This window comes from Ovis aries, chromosome 5 (genome assembly GCF_016772045.2).
Source record: "Ovis aries strain OAR_USU_Benz2616 breed Rambouillet chromosome 5, ARS-UI_Ramb_v3.0, whole genome shotgun sequence".
Taxonomy (NCBI): Eukaryota; Metazoa; Chordata; class Mammalia; order Artiodactyla; family Bovidae; genus Ovis; species Ovis aries.
The window spans coordinates 58,593,480-58,611,335 of record NC_056058.1 but is presented as its reverse complement, the minus strand read 5'-3'; positions in this window follow the sequence as shown (position 1 = coordinate 58,611,335).

The following is a 17,856-nucleotide window of genomic DNA, read 5'->3' as shown; positions in this document are numbered from 1 at the left end:
GCAGCTCAGCAGGCAAAGCTGGAAGGAATGTTTATCTGGGGCCAACAGAAGGGAGAGGGTTGGAGCCCACAGCCGGAGCCGCTTGCCTGGGAAGGGCCCCTATCTCGTGTGTGTGTGTGTGTGTGTGTGTGTGTGTGTGTGTGTGTGTGTTTGTGTTGACCAAAGGCCTTGTTGCCTGTGCTGGGACCCTGCCAAAGCTTGGACAGCTGCTGATTCTGATCACAGCAGTCTGTTCATCAGGGAGGAAGGGCCCTTAGAGAGATCCCAGCGCAGGGGTATCAAATAATGACAGGTCTCCCATCAGAGAAGATGGTTGGATGGCATCACCGACTCAATGGACATGAATGTGAGCAAACTGCAGGAGACAGTGAAAGGAAGCCTGGGGTGCTGCAGTCCAAGGGGTGGCAAAAAGTCAGACACAACTGAGCGACTGAACAACAACCATCAGATTTCCTCCCTCTGAATCCTCCTCAACACAGTGCCCCATCCAGAGCTATTATCTACCAAATGGATCTGACAGAAGGGTTAATAGCTGCCCTGTGGTTCCAATTCCAGACCCAGGAGTCTGAGCCTCAGTGATTCCTCTCCAGGGGATTGAAGAGCCTCCACCAGATCCTACAGCTTGGAGAGAGAAGCAGGCTGGTTCTCCCGATCCGAACCCCAGGCTCTTTTTCCTGACATCAGACTTATTACATAGGGTGACACCCAAGCCTTCCTGTCTTCCCACTCCCTGTGAATCATTGCTGGTTGCTGCCAAGAACCAGGTTTCACAGCTGCTGTGCTTGCAGCCCTGGCACTGGCTTCCGAGGACAGCTGCTGCTGCTGCTGCTGCAGGGAGCACCCTGCCCCCAGGGCAGCTGGTCTGTGTGCCGAGAAAGCACAGAATGGTGCTGAGGTACAGGTAACAGTCTGCCCAGTCCAGACAGTTCAAGGAGGAAATTCTGCGCAGAAGAATCAGCATGTGTAAAAGAGTGACAGAGCTGAAGGGAGAAGGAGGGTGGGCGGGGGTGGAGGAGGAGGTGGAGGTAGCAGCCTGAGTCCTGGCTTCAGTGACATGACACCATTGTCCTCGGGACCTGGGTTCTGGTCTTGGCTTAGCTACCACCTTGCTGCGGCTCTTGGAGCAAGCCCCTGCCCTTCTGGGCCTCGGTTTCCCCATCTGTACAGTAAGAGGGGGCTTTTTTCTTTACCACTAGCCAGTGGTAAAGAAACTGCCTGCTCCTCAGGAACTCCAGGAGATGTGGGTTTTATCCCTAGGTTGGGAAGATCCCTCGGAGAAGGGAATGGCAACCCACTCTAGTATTCTTGCCTGGAGAATCCCATGGACCGAGGAGCCTGGCTGGTTACAGCCCATGGGGTTGCAGAGTCAGACACGACTGAGGCGACTGAGCACATGGACATAAGCACAGTAAGAGGCAGGATCCAGCGCTTCTATAGCCACTCCTGACTTGTCGGCCGTCTCCAGTGCCCTCCTCACTGTCCTGGCTGGGAGCTGGCCCAGGGGTCCCTGGGCTTCTGCAGGAGCAGGATGGGAAGAGGGACACACTGTTCTTCTCATCTTTGTGCCCTGGGGGCAGGAGGCAGCTTGGCACAGGGTACCAGCCACCACACACATCTCTGACCCTGGTGAGTCACACACCTTCTCCAGGCCCTTTCCTCCAAAGGGCAGCAGACCACTGGACCCAAGGCCCTGGCAGCTGGTGGGGCGGTTGGAGCCGGGGCATGCCTGCATGGCCAAGGAATGTGTTTACTTCCCCCCCCTGCTGAGAGGAAACCCAGCAAGGGCCCTGCTGGATTCCTTCCCATCCAGACCAGCAGGACCTTCTGCCTCCTTCCCAGGCTGGCCACATGGTTCTAGGCAGCACCTCCCACCAGCCACTTTTCAGGACTATCCCACATCACTTTATCCTTCCACAAATAGGAAACTGGGCCAGTCGGGGCCACCCACTGGCTTCTGGTCCTTGCCCTGGAACCAGGACCCTGCTCTCCCCTAGCTGTGTGTCTAACCACTGTGGAGCCCTCACAGGTGCCTTTCCCTCTCTGGCCTCAGTTTCCCCTTTCTCTTATGCAGGGGTAGGACTAGGTAGCTCTGAGAGCCCCTTCAGGCCCAGGGGTCAGCGGAAAGTCCTGGGGAGGCAGGGTGATTTGGGGGCTGTGAGCCCAGGCTGCCATTCATTCACCAAGATGGAATGTGCACGGAATGTGCCACATTCTGTTCTAGGTGCCAACAAACCAGCAGCAAGCAAGACAGATGCAATCCCTGGCACCAGCGATGGAGATAGGCATTGACCAGACACTTAAGTGTGTTGAGAAGGAGAAGACTCCACATGAATAAACTATCAGAGTGGTGAGAGATGGCGGGTGGTGGGCAGGGAAGTCTTTGTCCTGGAGGTGACATTGAAGCTGAGATGCGGGGGAAGAGATGGTGCCCATGTCATCAAGAAAGGGGCAGAAGAGAGCATTCCAGGCTGCAGGACTGGTCTGTCTGAAGGAGTGAGGAGGAAAGACTCAGTAGGGGGCATGCAGACCAAGGTGTTAACTTCACCATTAGAGCCCATGGACCGTAAAAAGGACCCTTAACCTCCCCAAGGCTCATTGTCATCATCTTAAATTAGCCAAAATATCTAACTTACAAGATACTCACGAGGATTTAATTCCATAGCTTATTCCAGGGCCTTATGAAGAATAAGTACTCAATAAATGGTAGCAAAGTATCTAGTTATGCCCTGTGTATATATGATTTATAGCTATTGTCTGATTATATTTTGTAATCCATTCTTCTGTTTTTCTTTTTCCCTTTGTTCCTAACTTTGCACTTTCATGCTACATTTTACATATTTCTTTACATTTCTATAATGGGAACATTATTATTATTACTAATAGTAGTACCAATAATAGTAGTAAAATGAGAATGTGGAAAAAACAAAAAGAATATGGGAGAAAGTATGTAAGCTGCTATGCAAATAGAAGGAATTCTTATCACATATTCCAAATGTCTCAAACTTCATTGATATATAATACATTGCATCGCAGAATCAAAAGCTGCTTGCAAACCTGAAGCCTCACCTATGTGCGGGGAAGCTGCGGACACTGGGTCTCTTTTCTCATGGGGCTCTGGGAAATGGCATAAGGGATACACTGAACACAGGCAAATCCTGGAGGAAAGGAAGGAGTCAGGAATAGAAGCTCTGGGCCCTTGTGAGCACTGTCAGCAGGACTCTGGTTAACCCTCCTGAGGGAGAAAATTGGCTGTATGCAGACTGAATGAATGAAGATGAGGGAGAATTTTCTAACACATTCCTAACAATTCAGTTCTAAAGATGAAATGACTTCGAGAGGTAGTAATTGTGTGAGCTGTCCTAGTCCTTTAAGGAATGGATTCAAGCCTTGGATGGAAAGATGGGGTTCTTGAGGGTGTGGTGGAGGATATGGAAAATTTGGAAGAGATAATGCCATCCATTAGGAATTGATTTGACTAAAGGAAACAAGTTCAAAACAATGGCTTCCCAAGATGGATGCTTATTTCTTTCTCTCATAAAAGTATAAAGTGGAAAATATAAAGACGGGACGTCCAGGGCCGTGGTGGCTCTCCTAGCTCATTCACGTCCACCTCCCTGTGATGCAGCACTCACCCTAGTGGTACAAACAGGTGGCCGTCACACCCACCTTCCAGGAAGCAAGACTGAAGGGACAGAGACAGAGAGCTGAGCAGACAAAGAAGGGAGAAGCAAAGAAAGACTCAGAAGTGCCACGTCTTCCTGGCAGAACTTAGTCACGTGTTGCACCTAGTGGCAGAGGGGCATGGGAAATGGAACGTAGTCTTTATTTTTGGTAGCCGTTAGCGTGAGCACGTGTATTCAGTCGTGGCTGATTTTGCGACCCTAGGGACTGTAGCCCATCTGGCTCCTCTGTCCATGGAATTTTCCACTCCAAGAATGCTGGAGTGGATTGCCATTTCCTCCTCCAGACTGGCGTCTCCTGCGTCTCCTGCTTTGGCAGGCAAACCACTAAGCCCCCTGGGAAACCCGTTGTGTTAAGTCGCTTCAGTCGTGCCTGACTCTTTGCCACCCTGTGGACTGTAGCCCACCAGGTTTCTCTGCCCATGGAGATTCTCCAGGCAGGAATACTGGAGTGAATTGCCATGCCCTTCTCCAGGGGATCTTCCTGACCCACGGATCAAACCTGTGTCTCTAAGGTGAAGCCCCTTAGGTAGCCACAGTTCTAGCTAATAAATCCTTTAGCGGAAGGAGGGAATCGAGATTGAGGAGCAATCAGCATGTTTCTGATATCCTTCAGTTCCAAAAGCCCATAACCTTGTGATTCTTGACCTTGTATCACTGTAACTAAGGTCCAAACCCTTACTTTTGACCCAAAGTGGGTATCTGAATAGAATAGGACAGGCTAAGACTGCTAAGGGAAGGCAGGAAGGATCACAGAAATGCTGTATCAGAGAGGGAGCTGCCTCTCTCTCCTCCATGCTGAGTGCTGACTCGATATTTGGAAGCCTCTCACCAGGAACCCATGAGCTCAGCAACCTACAAAATTGCCTTTCCTTGAGGTAATGAAATGTTCTGTAGTTTGTTGTGGTCCATGTGCAGGTTGGAAAAGAATTTCCAGACATGAGGCAGAATGAGAGGAGAATAAAGTTTATTGGAGTGGGTGGGAAACGCTGTTAGAACAGTGTGCTGGCTCAGGGGAGAGCAGAACCCTTTGGCAGGCTAGCAGCCAGTTTTTATAATCTCAAGACAGAGAAAATTCCTACCAGAATGGTGGCATTAGGATAACCAGTCACCTGGTTAGGATGCTACAGGGTAGGTAATAGGGTGGGTATTTTAACCTCATATTGGGTCAGGAAACTGGCCAGTCTTGATTCAGAGGCTCGTGACAACAGTTGCTGTGGGGCTCGATCAGTTCCAGAGATTTTTATCACGTGACCTTCGTATAGCGCTTCCACATCTGTGACCTTGGTGTATGGCTCCACATTGTTGGCTTTCACAGGTGGGCTATTTACAAAACACACACTTGAAGGATGTTTCCATATCTATGCCAAAAAGGGGGTGAAGCTGCCGTCCACCATGTCAGGAAACAGCACTGGATTTCACTGCTGTGTGAAGGGATCCAGTTTGGAATTTAGAATCAGGGAAATGCTTATCTCTAGCTGGGCTCACGTGATTTTCTTTCTCTGTAACACATCAGATAACATAGCAGCCCTCTGTTGTGTGTGCTGTCTTAGCATTATGACTCCCCTCCCTTTGGTAGCGTCACCAGCTTTTATTCGGGGAACACCCCATGCCAACTCCCCACCGCAGCTTCCAGTGCATGTGGTTCTGCTGGGGCTGGTTCTGCCTCCTCTTCTCCTCCAGGGGGAAGGCACAGTGTGCAGGCCTGGCCAACTGAAGTCACAGTGATTGCTTCCTGAATTGGATTATGATTCACTCTGGGATGTTTACATGACACCCTTGAGACTTTTGCAGATATTATTAAAGAGTGGGAGAAGTACCTGCTTTCCACTGGGGGCGTTAAGCCGATAAAACACAAATCTGAAGTTGCTAGTGGCCATCTTTGCACCTTGTAGAAAGAGCTTGCCTGAGAATGAGGGAATGAGGCAACACAGAGGACAGGAGCAACACATTCCTGATGACATGAGTTGAGCCTCTGAGGCCAGCCCATTCCTGAATTTCCCAGTATTTCCCTAAATTTCCCTATATATGAGTCAATATAGTCTCTCTCTCTCTTTTTTTTTTTTTTGCTTAAGCCAGTTTGAACTCAGTTCCCATCACTCACAAATGAAATAGTCCTCAGTTATATACTAGCCAGACTACAGTTCTGCCTGAAAGTGGAGATAAGAGTTTTGTGATTAAGAATGCTACGGTACCACAGACGCTAGATTTACCTGCTGCTCAGTTTCTTTCACAGAAAATGTGTTGGGAGCTAACGAGCGTGCCAACTGTGGCAGAGTGCCTGCAAGAGTGATTGCCAGTGATTCCTCTCATCCCTATGCATGGCTGCCACTTTTCCCATTGGGTAGTGAAATCCATTTTTCTCCTCTTAAACCACGAATCTTGGTTTGTTTTATGAGTTGCTTTGACCCATACAATGTGATTTCAGGGATGCTGCGATAGTGTCAGGCTTAGGTCTTAAGAGGACTGGCGGCTTGTGCTTTTGCTCTCTTACAACCTGAGCTGCTATATAAGGAAGTCTGGCTAACCTGCTAGAGAGATCATGTGAGAGAGCATGTGAGAGAGCAGGTCTAGGCAGCCCCAGATGTTCTGGGCACCGCAGTGCAGACACTAAGCATGTGAGGGGAGCCATCTTGGACATTTGGCCCCAGGCAAGCAGGGCAGAGAACAGGAAGTGTGGTACACTCCGATGACATTACTTGAGCCTCTGGATTTAGCCATGCCTGAAGGCAGTCCAACCAGTCTGTTCTAGAGGAGATCAGACCTGGGTGTTCTTTGGAAGGAATGACGCGAAAGCTGAAACTCCAGTACTTTGGCCGCCTCATGCGAAGAACTGACTCATTGGAAAAGACCCTGATGCTGGAAAATATTGAAGGTGGGAGGAGAAGGGGATGACAGAGGATGAGATGGTTGGATGGCATCACTGACTCAATGGACGTGAGTCTGAGTGAACTCCGGGAGTTGGTGATGGGCAGGGAGGCCTGGCGTGCTGCAGTCCGTGGGGTCACAAAGAGTCGGACACGGCTGAGCGACTGAACTGGACTGAACTGAATGCAGTAGACGGAATAGTCCCAACACCAAATAGAGACCAAACAGAGCCCAGATGAGTCCACCCAAACCTAAGCATCACGAGAAAGAAAACTTGCTGCTTTTTGTTGCCACGAAGCATGCGGGAACTTAGTCCCCTGACCAGGGATCAAGCCCGTGCCCCCTGCTGTGTAACGGCCAAGTCCTAACCACTGGACCGCCAGGAGACGCCCTCCAATTGCTGCTTTAAGTCATTAAGTTTTGAGTCAGTTTGCTACACAGCGATAGCTGACTGAAATGCCCACTTGAGCAACTTTAAAATATCAGGATGTGTTACTGGGTGTTTTGTTTGAATGAGGGCCTTTTTGAGAGGTGGTGGTGGAAAAGGTCAAGACCACAGGTCAAATGAATGGAGCTTGAGAATTGAGACTCTAGGACGATGAGGAGAGGAATTTTGCTTTTCAGTGGCTGGGAACTCAGCTGGTGGGAGAGAGAGGCCAAGGTCAAGGGTTCAGCTCAAGAGGCTGACTGGCAGTGGATGGGAAGGCGAGTGCAGAGGGATGGTCAGGAGATCATGAGGCTGGCCCTGGGGCTCTGAAATCACAGATCACTGGGTCCTTACAAGGTTAGAAGGCCCAGGTCTGGAGAAACAAGTGTTACACTTTTAATGCTTCTACCCTCTTGTGTTTCTTTTTCATTATCCTGTTTTATTTAGGATTTAACCTTCTAAATCATCTCAAATCCCTTTTGAAAGTGGGTGGGAGGCAATGGCTCACAGTATTCTGAGAGCTGGGATTAACCCTGGAACCCAACATGAGGGACCAGAGCTGGCAGACAGCCCCCTGACTCCACTGGCTTTTCTTGGGAAAGGCCCTCCGGTGTGTGAATGTGTGAGTGTGTGTGAGTGTATATGTGTACAAGTTGTGTGTGTGAGTGCTTGTGAGAGGTGGGTGAAAAAAATGGGTGTGTGCTTGTATGTGCTTGAGAGTATGAATGTATGTGAATTATGCGTGTACACAAGTGTGAGTATGAAGAAAGTTGGGTGAAACTGGATGTGGATTCGTGTGTGCAAGGGTGTTTGTGTGAACGTGCGTGTGATCATGAATGTGTGTGTTGGTGCGATATGAATGTCTATGTGTGTATCAGTTGGGTGTGATGTGGGTGGAAATGCATGTTAGTGTGTTGAGAGCATGCTGATGGGAGAACAGGAGTGTATGCTGAGTGTGTGTGGGTTAAGTCCCTCCCCATCACAGCATCAGCGTGATCTTCAGAAAACCTAGTTTTCTGGATTGGTTCACAGACAAAGAAAGTGCTGGGTGTGAGCTGCTTCTAGGACCAGCCCCCTACCCGACCCTGTGACCCTTCCCCACAGACTGTCCCGGCAGCCTCCCCGCCCCCATCCCCACCCCCGCCCCACCCCCCCTTCCTCTGCCCTTGTGGCCTCCTTCCGCAAGCTGATCACGGCTGGGGCATCCCCACCTCGCCCTTGCCCCTGCACCGCCCCGCCCCAGCCCCAAGGCTGCTCTGCCCCTCCGCGGGTAGGAGAGTGATGAGAGGTGGGCCGCCCCAGGGCCGAGATCCAAGAGAATGCCGCTGCGCCAGAGGCCCTTGTGAAACTTTTTCCTGACAGCAGTGAGGCTGAAAATCCCCAGGCCTCCGCCTTCGTGGACTGACGAGGTCACGGCTCCCTTGCGCTGGGATCCCGCTCTCTGCCGCCCTCTTCTGGGCGTCCGTCGCCTGCGGACGCAGAGGGAAGCCGGCCTCGCACCGCACCCCACCCGCTTTGCTGCCACACAGGGCTCAGGGGGACGCTTTCCAAGGCCTAGGATCCGAGTTTATTGTCTCTTCGATGCTTATTGCAGGTCTGACACTCGCTGGATGCCAGGAAGAGAAAATGAATGTATACATTGGCTCACTGGTCGAAGGGGAAACTGAGGCCCAGGTCGGGGAACCCAGTGAGCTGGTTGCTCACGCAGAATGCAGACTATCAAGTGCCCAAGGCTTGCCCTCCCGTAGCTTCATGGATACGGGGAGGCGGGCGAGTCCTGGCCTTTTCCTGCTCAGCATGAACCTTTCTCAGCTCACTGGGCTGCCCTACTAATTGGAGCAACGGGGCCAGACTGGGGAAGTGGGCGGTGAGGAGCAGAACCCAGCCTGCCTCTGCCGGGTGCCCAGGCCAGTCCTACGGCGACTTTGCTGAGCTGGCGGCCCACGCCCGGGTGCACAATGTTGCTGACACAGACACACCCGGGAGCCTAAGGGTATGTGTGTGTGTGTGTGTTGGGGGAGGGGGAACCTAGGCGCGTCCACCCCACCCACTGCCTCTGCTATAGAGTCATTATCCCTCGGGGTAGAGGGAGACACCAGAGGCTGAGTTGCCAAAGGCCCCTGCAGGTGTTCAAGCCTCTCCCACCAGACCCAGAAGCTCCCCAGGGGGGCTCGTTTGCTCTCACGGGCTGCCCTGGGCGTGTCCCTCCGGTGAGACAGGGCCACCTGGTTCCCAGCCTGGGGCTCCCAGAGATAGCCCACTCCCTTCTTTACTAGTTGCTCAGTGCAGAAAAAGGGGAAGCACAGAGAAGCAGAAAGAAAGCAAAACCACCTGAGGTACCAACCAGTGATCAGCCCCACTCCCCAAATAGGCCCATTCACTCTGCTGTTGCCGGAGGCTAAATGGATTCCTCCCCGTCCACCTTCTCCAGGACTGAACTTCTCCTTCCTGACCTCTCCGGGCGGCCTCACCCAGTCCACCCAGCCACTGTCCCTTGAACCCAGATTGTCTCCACCTCAAGGATAGGCCTCTGTGACCTCCCTCCTGTTCTGTCCCTTCCCCCATTATGCCTGCCTCCATGATGGCCCAGGGGCCCTGTGGGGCCGTAGGGTCTAAGATCTCATTTCTAAGTGAGATGACTGGGTCAGCCACTCTTCTGCTGTGAAACCCGCCCTGGGCCTTCAAGGCTCCACCAGTCCTGCCTAACGCCACCCCAGCCATTATTCCTTCCCACCGCAGGTTTATAGGAATGGTTAGTTTCCTTTTGGGCTGGCTTCCCCTGATGTTTTGTGATCTAAGTGAGCAGGAGCTGCGTCCACTTTATTGCTATGTCCCCAGTGCTTAGCCGAGGGCCTGGCACAGTGTGGCCTCTCAGTAAATGTTCACCGGAAGGAACGTAACTGATTGGGGCAAACCAATTCACTCCTGTTAGTAATAATAAGAAGCTTTTAGCCAGCATGTATTATGTCCAGGCATTGTGCTGTATGCATTACAAGAATTGCTCATTGTCCTTAGCACTGCTTTCTAAGATGATAGTATTATTTTATTTACTTATTTATATTTTGGCTGCACCGCTTGTGGGATCTTAGTTCCCCCACCAGGAATTGAACCCGGGCCCTTGACAGTGACAGCACAGAGTCCTAACCACTGGACTACCAGGGAATTCCCTAAGGTGATGCAATTATAATATCCATTTTCCAGATGAGAGAACTGAGGCCGAGAGATACTAAGTGATTTGATCAAAGTTATATCCAGGATTCCACCCAAGCCCATGACGTGCTGTCCTAGACTGTTGGGTTTGTCTGCTCCTGCCTTGTAAGCACATTGGCTTCCTGCTCCCTTTTCCCACACTCCTTCTTCTGGGCCCAAAGGCTCTTCCATTCTGCCTTCTCTTCAGGCTCAGCCCCAGGGCCTCGGCAGTGGACAGTAAGGCTCTGACGAGTCTCAGGTGCCTGGCGCTGTGGCTGAGTGTGCCAAGGAGGCTGCAGGAATGGTTCTGTAGTGAACAGGAACGCCTCTGTCACAGGTCTCAACAAGATCCAACAGGTCAACTTTAGGTCCTGAAACAAGTTTCCGACATGAGCTTGAACTGATGCAGCACTGGAGAGATCTGGCCTGGGAATCTCAGTCCAGGCACAATTCCAGACTCTGTGTGACTCTGGGCAATGAGTTTAGCCACGCTGAGCCTCAGCTTCCACATCTGTACAATGGGCATGAGAATATCCACTTCACAGTGTCTTGGGGAAGATGATCTGTGAGCTGGCATGGGAAGGCACTTCATAAACTACAAAACTGCTAATGGAGGATGAGGGGATAGTGTTGCCTTGTGGGACTGGGGTTGGCAGTGGCCTAGTTAAGAGGCTGGGAGAAGGGAGAGGCAGGCCAGATGCTGCCCAGACACAGGTTTTTCTGGTTAGGATGTGCACAGGGGGTGGATGGAGAAGTGAAAAAGGGGCTGGTGTAGGTGGGCGGGGCCTCTGTTGGGAGCTGCTGGGGATCCCAGGAGAGATGCTGAGTCACTCCCCTCCTCGCTTTCCTTCTCTTTTTAAAGTCTTAATTGCCTTTTTCTGCTTACAAAAGCAGTATATGCCTGTTGTATAAAGTTCAAACAACACTAAACTAATAAAGGTAGTTTCCTGTTCATGCTCCCCAGCTGTAAATGCTGTTGACATTTTGATGTATGCTCTTCCAGATTTTTCTCTTGATAAGTTTTTATATTAATACAAAAGCATTTTCCTTGAAGATAATTCAAAGCAGGGCAGAACTAGAGATTGTGTAGTCCTTCTCATACCCTTCTCAGAATCAGTCACTATTAACAGCCCTGTAGGTATCTCCTTGAACTTTGTATGAGCATTTATATCCATAAGAGGGCATGAATGAGGAGAGGCAGTGGATTATAGACACAACAGCCAACACTGCCAGGGTACAAGTCCCAGTCCTAACAGTTACTAGCTGGGTGACCATGGGAACTGCATCTAACCTCTCTGAGTTTCATTGTCTTTCTCTGTAAGGTGAGAACAATGATATCACCTACTTCAAAGTGTGATGGAGAGAATTAAATGAAATAGAGCATGCAGTGCTCAGCATAATAACTCAGTGAAGATGACTATTGTTGTAGACACACCTAAAGAGAGTCGTTTTCTCTCCTGTGAAATTAGGATCACACCATGCATACTGCCCTGTTTGGTTTGGAGGCAGAATCATGTGGAAAGATTAGTCACAGGGATCCTGAAATTTACACTGAAGACAAGAAGTCTTGCATTTAGAGTCAAAGCATTGGTAGCATAAATGTAGGATGGAAGAAACCTAGATCTCCCAAGCTGAGTCACAGCTACCTCTGTGATATGGCTGGGATGTGGGCTTGCATCAGCAGATGCTGAGCTTTCCGAACAAAGGAGGTGATGGGTTTTCTGTAGCCTGGGCTTGTTGTCCCACCTGAGGCTTCTGTTCCCTTGAAGGTTTTTGCAGGCCTTGCCACATACATCCAGCTTCCTTCATGGTAACTTCTTTAAATGTCTACAACTTCTCCCTCCCAATCTCACCTCCTTGGAGCCTCCTTTTCTTCTGATTTCCCAGACTCAGGGAAGGTACCAAAATCTGCCCATTTGCTCAAGCCAGACCCAGGAATGGTGGGGGCATGCTTTATGAGGGTCCCTCCATCCTGTAATAGCAAGGAGCGATAAGAAAGCCTTCCTCAGTGATCAGTGCAAATAAATAGAGGAAAACAATAAAGTGGGAAAGACTAGAGATCTCTTCAAGAAAATTAGATATACCAAGGGAACATTTCATGCAAAGATGGGCACAATAAAGGACAGAAATGGTATGGACCTAACAGAAGGAGAACATATTAAGAAGAGGTGGCAACAATACACAGAACTATACAAAAAAGATCTTCAAGACCCAGATAATCACGATGGTGTGATCACTCACCTAGAGCCAGACATCCTGGAATGTGAAGTCCAGAGGGACTGAGGAAGCATCACTAGGAACAAAGCTAGTGGAGGTGATGAAATTCCAGCTGAGCTATTTCAAATCCTGAAAGATGATGCTGTGAAAGTGCTGCACTCAATATGCTAGCAAATTTGGAAAACTCAGCATTGGCCACAGGACTGGAAAAGGCCAGTTTTCATTCCAACCTCAAAGAAAGGCAATGGCAAAGAATGCTCAAACTACTGCACAGTTGCACTCATCTCACATGCTAGTAAAGTAATGCTCAAAATTCTCCAAGCCAGGCTTCAACAGTACGTGAACCATGAACTTCCAGATGTTCAAGCTGGATTTAGAAAAGGCAGAGGAACCAGAGATCAAATTACCAACATCCGTTCAATCATCAAAAATGCAAGAGAATTCCAGAAAAACATCTACTTCTGTTTTATTGACTATTCCAAAGCCTTTGCCGGTGTGGATCCCAACACACTGTGGAAAATTCTTAAAGAGATGGGAATACCAGGCCACCTGATCTGCCTCCTGAGAAATCTATATGCAGGTCAAGAAGCAACAGTTAGAACTGGACATGGAACAATAAACTAGCTCCAAATTGGAAAGGAGTACATCAAAGCTGTATATTGTCACCCTGCTTATTTACCTTATATGTGGAGTACATCATGAGAAATGCCCGGCTGGATGAAGCACAAGCTGGAATCAAGATTGTCGGGAGAAATATCAATAACCTCAGATATGCAGATGACACCAACCTTATGGCAGAGAGCGAAGAAGAACTAAAGAGCCTCTTGAACAAAGTGAAAGAGGAGAGTGAAAAATTTGGCTTAATACTCAACATTCAGAAAACTAAGATCATGGCATCTGGTCCCATCACTTCATGACAAATAGATGAGGAAGCAATGGAAAAAGTGACAGACTTCATTTTTGGGGCCTCCAAAATCTGCTTCCTTCTCTATAGTCTGACAAATCTCCCCTGTGTGTCTCTTGTAAGAGCAGATGGTGACTGCAGCCATGAAATTAAAAAACGTTTGCTCCTTGGAAGAAAAGTTATGACCAACCTAGACAGCATATTAAAAAGCAGTGGCATTACTTTTGCAACAAAGGTCCATCTAGTCAAAGCTATGGTTTTACCAGTAGTCATGTTTGGATGTGAGAGTTGGACTATAAAGAAAGCTGAGCACCAAAGAATTGATCCTTTTGAACTGTGGTGTTGAAGACTCTTGAGAGTCCCTTGGACTGCAAGGAGATCCAACCAGTTCATCCTAAAGGAAATCAGCCTTGAATATTCATTGGAAGGACTGATGCTGAAGCTGAAACTCCAATACTTTGGTCACCTATACAAAGAACTAACTCATTTGAAAAGACCCTGATGCTGGGAAAGATTGAAGGCAGGAGGAGAAGAGGATAACAGGGGATGAGATGGTTGGATGGCATCACCAACTCGATGGACATGAATTTGAGTAAGCTCTGGGAGTTGGTGATGGACAGGGAGGCCTGGTGTGCTGCAGTCCATGGGGTTGCAAAGAGTCAGACAAGACTGTGAGACTGAACTGAGCTGAACTCCGTCCTGCCTCCGATCCTTCCAGAGTCCAGTGGGCCTTTGCTCTCATACATACCTACTCTATCTGTCAATGTGCAGTCCCTCTGCCACCCCAGAGCTAGAGCCCCATTTTAAAGTTTACTTTGATCTTATCGGATAGGCATCGTGATGGGTTGAATGGTGGCACACCAAAAGGCAAGTCCACACAGTAATTCCTGCAATCTGTGAATGTGACCTCATTTGGAAAAAGGATCTTTACAGATGTCATTAAGTTAAGGATCTCGAGATAAAAAGATTATACTGGATTATTCAGGTGGGCCCTGATTTGGTGATAAATGCTCTTACAAGAGACACACAGGGGAGATTTGTCAGACCATTGAGAAGAAGGCAGAGCAGAGCAGAGTGACGTAGCCATGAGCCAAGGAATGCTCTGAGTCCCCACAAAATGGAAGAAGCAAGAGTAAACTCCCCTAGGATCTTAAGAGGGAACCTGGCCCTGCCAACACCTTGATTGTGGATTTCTGGTCTCTAGAACTATGAGAGAATACATTTCTATTGTTTTAAGTCACCTAGTTTACCATAATTTCTTATGGCAGCTACAAGAAACTAACACAGGTAAAATATTCAGGTCATTCAAATGTCAAAACAAAACAACATAATACGTAAATATTGAGAAGTCTTGCTTTTCTAAGTAACCATTCTTTATTAAGTTCTTTTGTATTTTTCTAGGATTTCTCTATGCAGATATTAGGAAACATGAGAGGGGAATACATTTTGATTCCCTTCCCCAGTTTGAGTGATCTTTTCAAATGTACACCTGACTATATCACTCACTGTCCTTAGATGGGACCAAGACCATCCAGTCAGCCTGGCCCTGTGCTCCCCAACCACGTCTTATACACCCTCCTTCACTCCAGGCTGTAGCCTTCCTAGTCTCCTGCCTGAGTCTTTTTTTTAATTGATTATTTTGGTGGTGCTGGGTCTTAGTTGTGGCACACGAGATCTAGGATCTTTCATCTTAGTTACAGCATGTGGAATCTAGTTCTTGGACCAGGAATTGAATCTTGGACCCCCTATATTGGGATCCCGAAGTCTCAGCCACTGTACCATCAGAGAAGTCCCTCGCCTCCGAGTCTTGGCACCTATCCTTGCTCCTGCCTGACCCCTACCCCCTTCCACCCCAATGTCTTCTGGTCATCAGATCTTTACTTAAATGTCAGCCCCATCCCATCCCCTCCAGGGCCCTCCCCGGCCTTCCAATTTAAAACAGCTCTCCTAATCCTGCCACTTCTCATTGTAACACTCTCCATTTTCTTCCTTGAATTTGTCACAATAGAAAATTAAAGATGTGGTGGCTGATTTGTTTGTGTCTCTCTCCTGCTCCAGATTGTAAATTATTGGAGCTGAGATTTGTTTTAATCACCCTTCCATCCTGGGCACCAGAAACAGTGCTTGGCATGTGGTAGGTTCTCTGTAAACATTTGTTGAATACATAAATTAGTACTAAAGGCCAACCACTTTCTGGAAACTGTGCCATGCATTAAAGAAAGGGCCTATGAACTCTCTAAAGGAGTGAGTAGTGCTATTTTCTTGGAGATGGTTGATTGTTTTTATTAGGCTCTCAAAGAACGTCCTGACCCCAAAGAAGGGGTCTTGATTGTGCAGGCAGGGAAACAAACTTAAATTCAGTCTCAGAGGCCCACTGGGAGCCCTGGGCATGTTTATCTTGGAGGAGAAGAAAGAAGCCAAAGCCACTGTTTGTACATCTCTGTGTCAGCTACAAATTGGCACTTACCAAGAGCATCACCAAGGACTGAACAACAAAGGCATTTGCCATCTGCCTCTACCGAGATTGAAACTCATGCTGCTTCAGCTATTGACCTTCAACAATCCCTAAGGGAGTTGAGGGGAGAGAGAGACACTCTGTTCTCCAGGGAATCTGGTGGGACAGGTCTTTAGATAGTTGGATGTTTTTAGGAACAGATTTTATGATCTCAATCCTTGCATCTCCTCATAGAGAAGCACTAAATCCCTTCATGGTGACATCAGATCCTCACGAGGAACAAAAAAACCTTTTGTAAAATGAGTACTTCATGGTATTGAACTCCCCCCTCACCAAAACCTTGTATATTGGCCTTCCCCCACTGCCGCTTTGGAGCAGTCTCTCCGAGCTGAGATGCTGCCTCCCAGGCTGCAGTCCTCATTCTGCCCCAAATAAAACTTCACTCACAACTCTCAAGTTGTGCGTCTTTTTTAGTTCATATCTGTGGGCAGCAAAGGAGCTAGGGAAAATGACAGAGCTTTTACTCCAAGAGAAGGACCTCCTAACAATCCCTGCTGATCAAGGACATAGCCTGGCTGGTAGGATGGTGAGGTCCTTGTCACTGGAGGTGTGCAAATTGATGTGCATGCCCATCTGTCAGAAACTGTGCCATGAGCAGGCGAAGGAAACAGACTTCAGAGTGGTAGATGGATTAAGGCAAAGGGGACAGTTTCTAAATTAATACAGCTGTGGTTCCTTCCAGGCTCCCACAGACTGGAGTGCAACTGACATGGCTCTTGATGTCCCCAAAGTGAGGCCACTTGGGTGCCATCCCCATATTTTACATAGAAGGAGCAAATTCAGACCAATCCCCTCCCTGTTGGGTTGCTTTTCACTGTGCCTACTTCCGTGACCTGGAGCAGGGCTGTCTAGGTCTGAAATGCCCAGACAGGCCCGAGTCCCCTCTTCTGGCCACTCTCCTTTCACAGCAAGGAGATTAGCTTGCACAGGCTGCTAGCCAGGCCCCTAGGACTCCTGGAGGCATGCAACCTTCCCTGGACTAGACTGACTGTCTTCCTCTCAGCTTCCGGCTCTGGATCCCTCAGGGTCAGAGCAGTCCTTTTCACCTCCTTTGTCTGCATCCTCGGACCATGTGTTAGTTGCTCGTGTCCGACTCTTTGCGACCCCATGGACTGTAGCCCACCTGGCTCCTTTGTCCATGGGATTCTCCAGGCAAGAATACTGGAGTGGGTTGCTGTTTTCCTTCTCCAAAAAGCATCCTTGGACCATAGCCTGTAGCAATTTTGGAGTGCCCTTCTTAAAACAAGCATCAAGTGAGATCATGAGATGAGAAGTGTTTTGAGATGCAGTGTGCATATGTGCTAAGTCACTTCAGTCGTGTCTCACTTTACCACCGCATGGACTGTAGCCCGCCAGGCTCCTCTGTTCCTGGGATTCTTCAGGCAAGAATATTGGAGGGAGTTGCCATGCTGTCCTCCAGGGGATCTTCCCCACCCAGGGACGAAACCCCTGTCTCTTTTGTCTCCTGCATTGGTAGGCGGGTTCTTGACCACTAGCGTCACCTGGGAAACCCCCTTTGGAGATGCAGAATCCTATGCAAATATGTTAGATAATGGTCTTTGATAACAACAAGCACTTCTTTCTAAGTTAGCTGTCTTTCCAGGGTGGGCCACAAGAGGGCACCGCCTCCTTCTTGCGTGCGTCACGCCGCCTTCTTGGACACGCCCCCAGGAGGCACCTGGTCCCGGCTGCCCTGTCAGTGAAAGGAGGTGCCGGTCTTCACTGCTGGAAGATCTGTCACCAGACTTGTCAGAGGGTGCCAATTCCTTCTCCCTACAGGACAGAGGCCCATGGCTTGCCTGGGCATGTCGGGACGTATTTGAGAGAGTGTTATGGCTGTGTTGGTCAGAAGTGGTCTTGACGCTGAAATTCTGGAAGAGGAGTGCGAGACCTCACACCTGTGTGTGTGCGTGTGTGTGTGCGTGCGTGTATGTGCGTGCGTGTATGTGTGTGTAGCGAGTCCTCCTCACAAGGCGGAGTTCTCTGGTTGTCTGGTTGTGTGTGTGTGTGTGCGTGTGTGCGCGAGTCCTCCTCACAAGGCAGAGTTCTCTGGTTG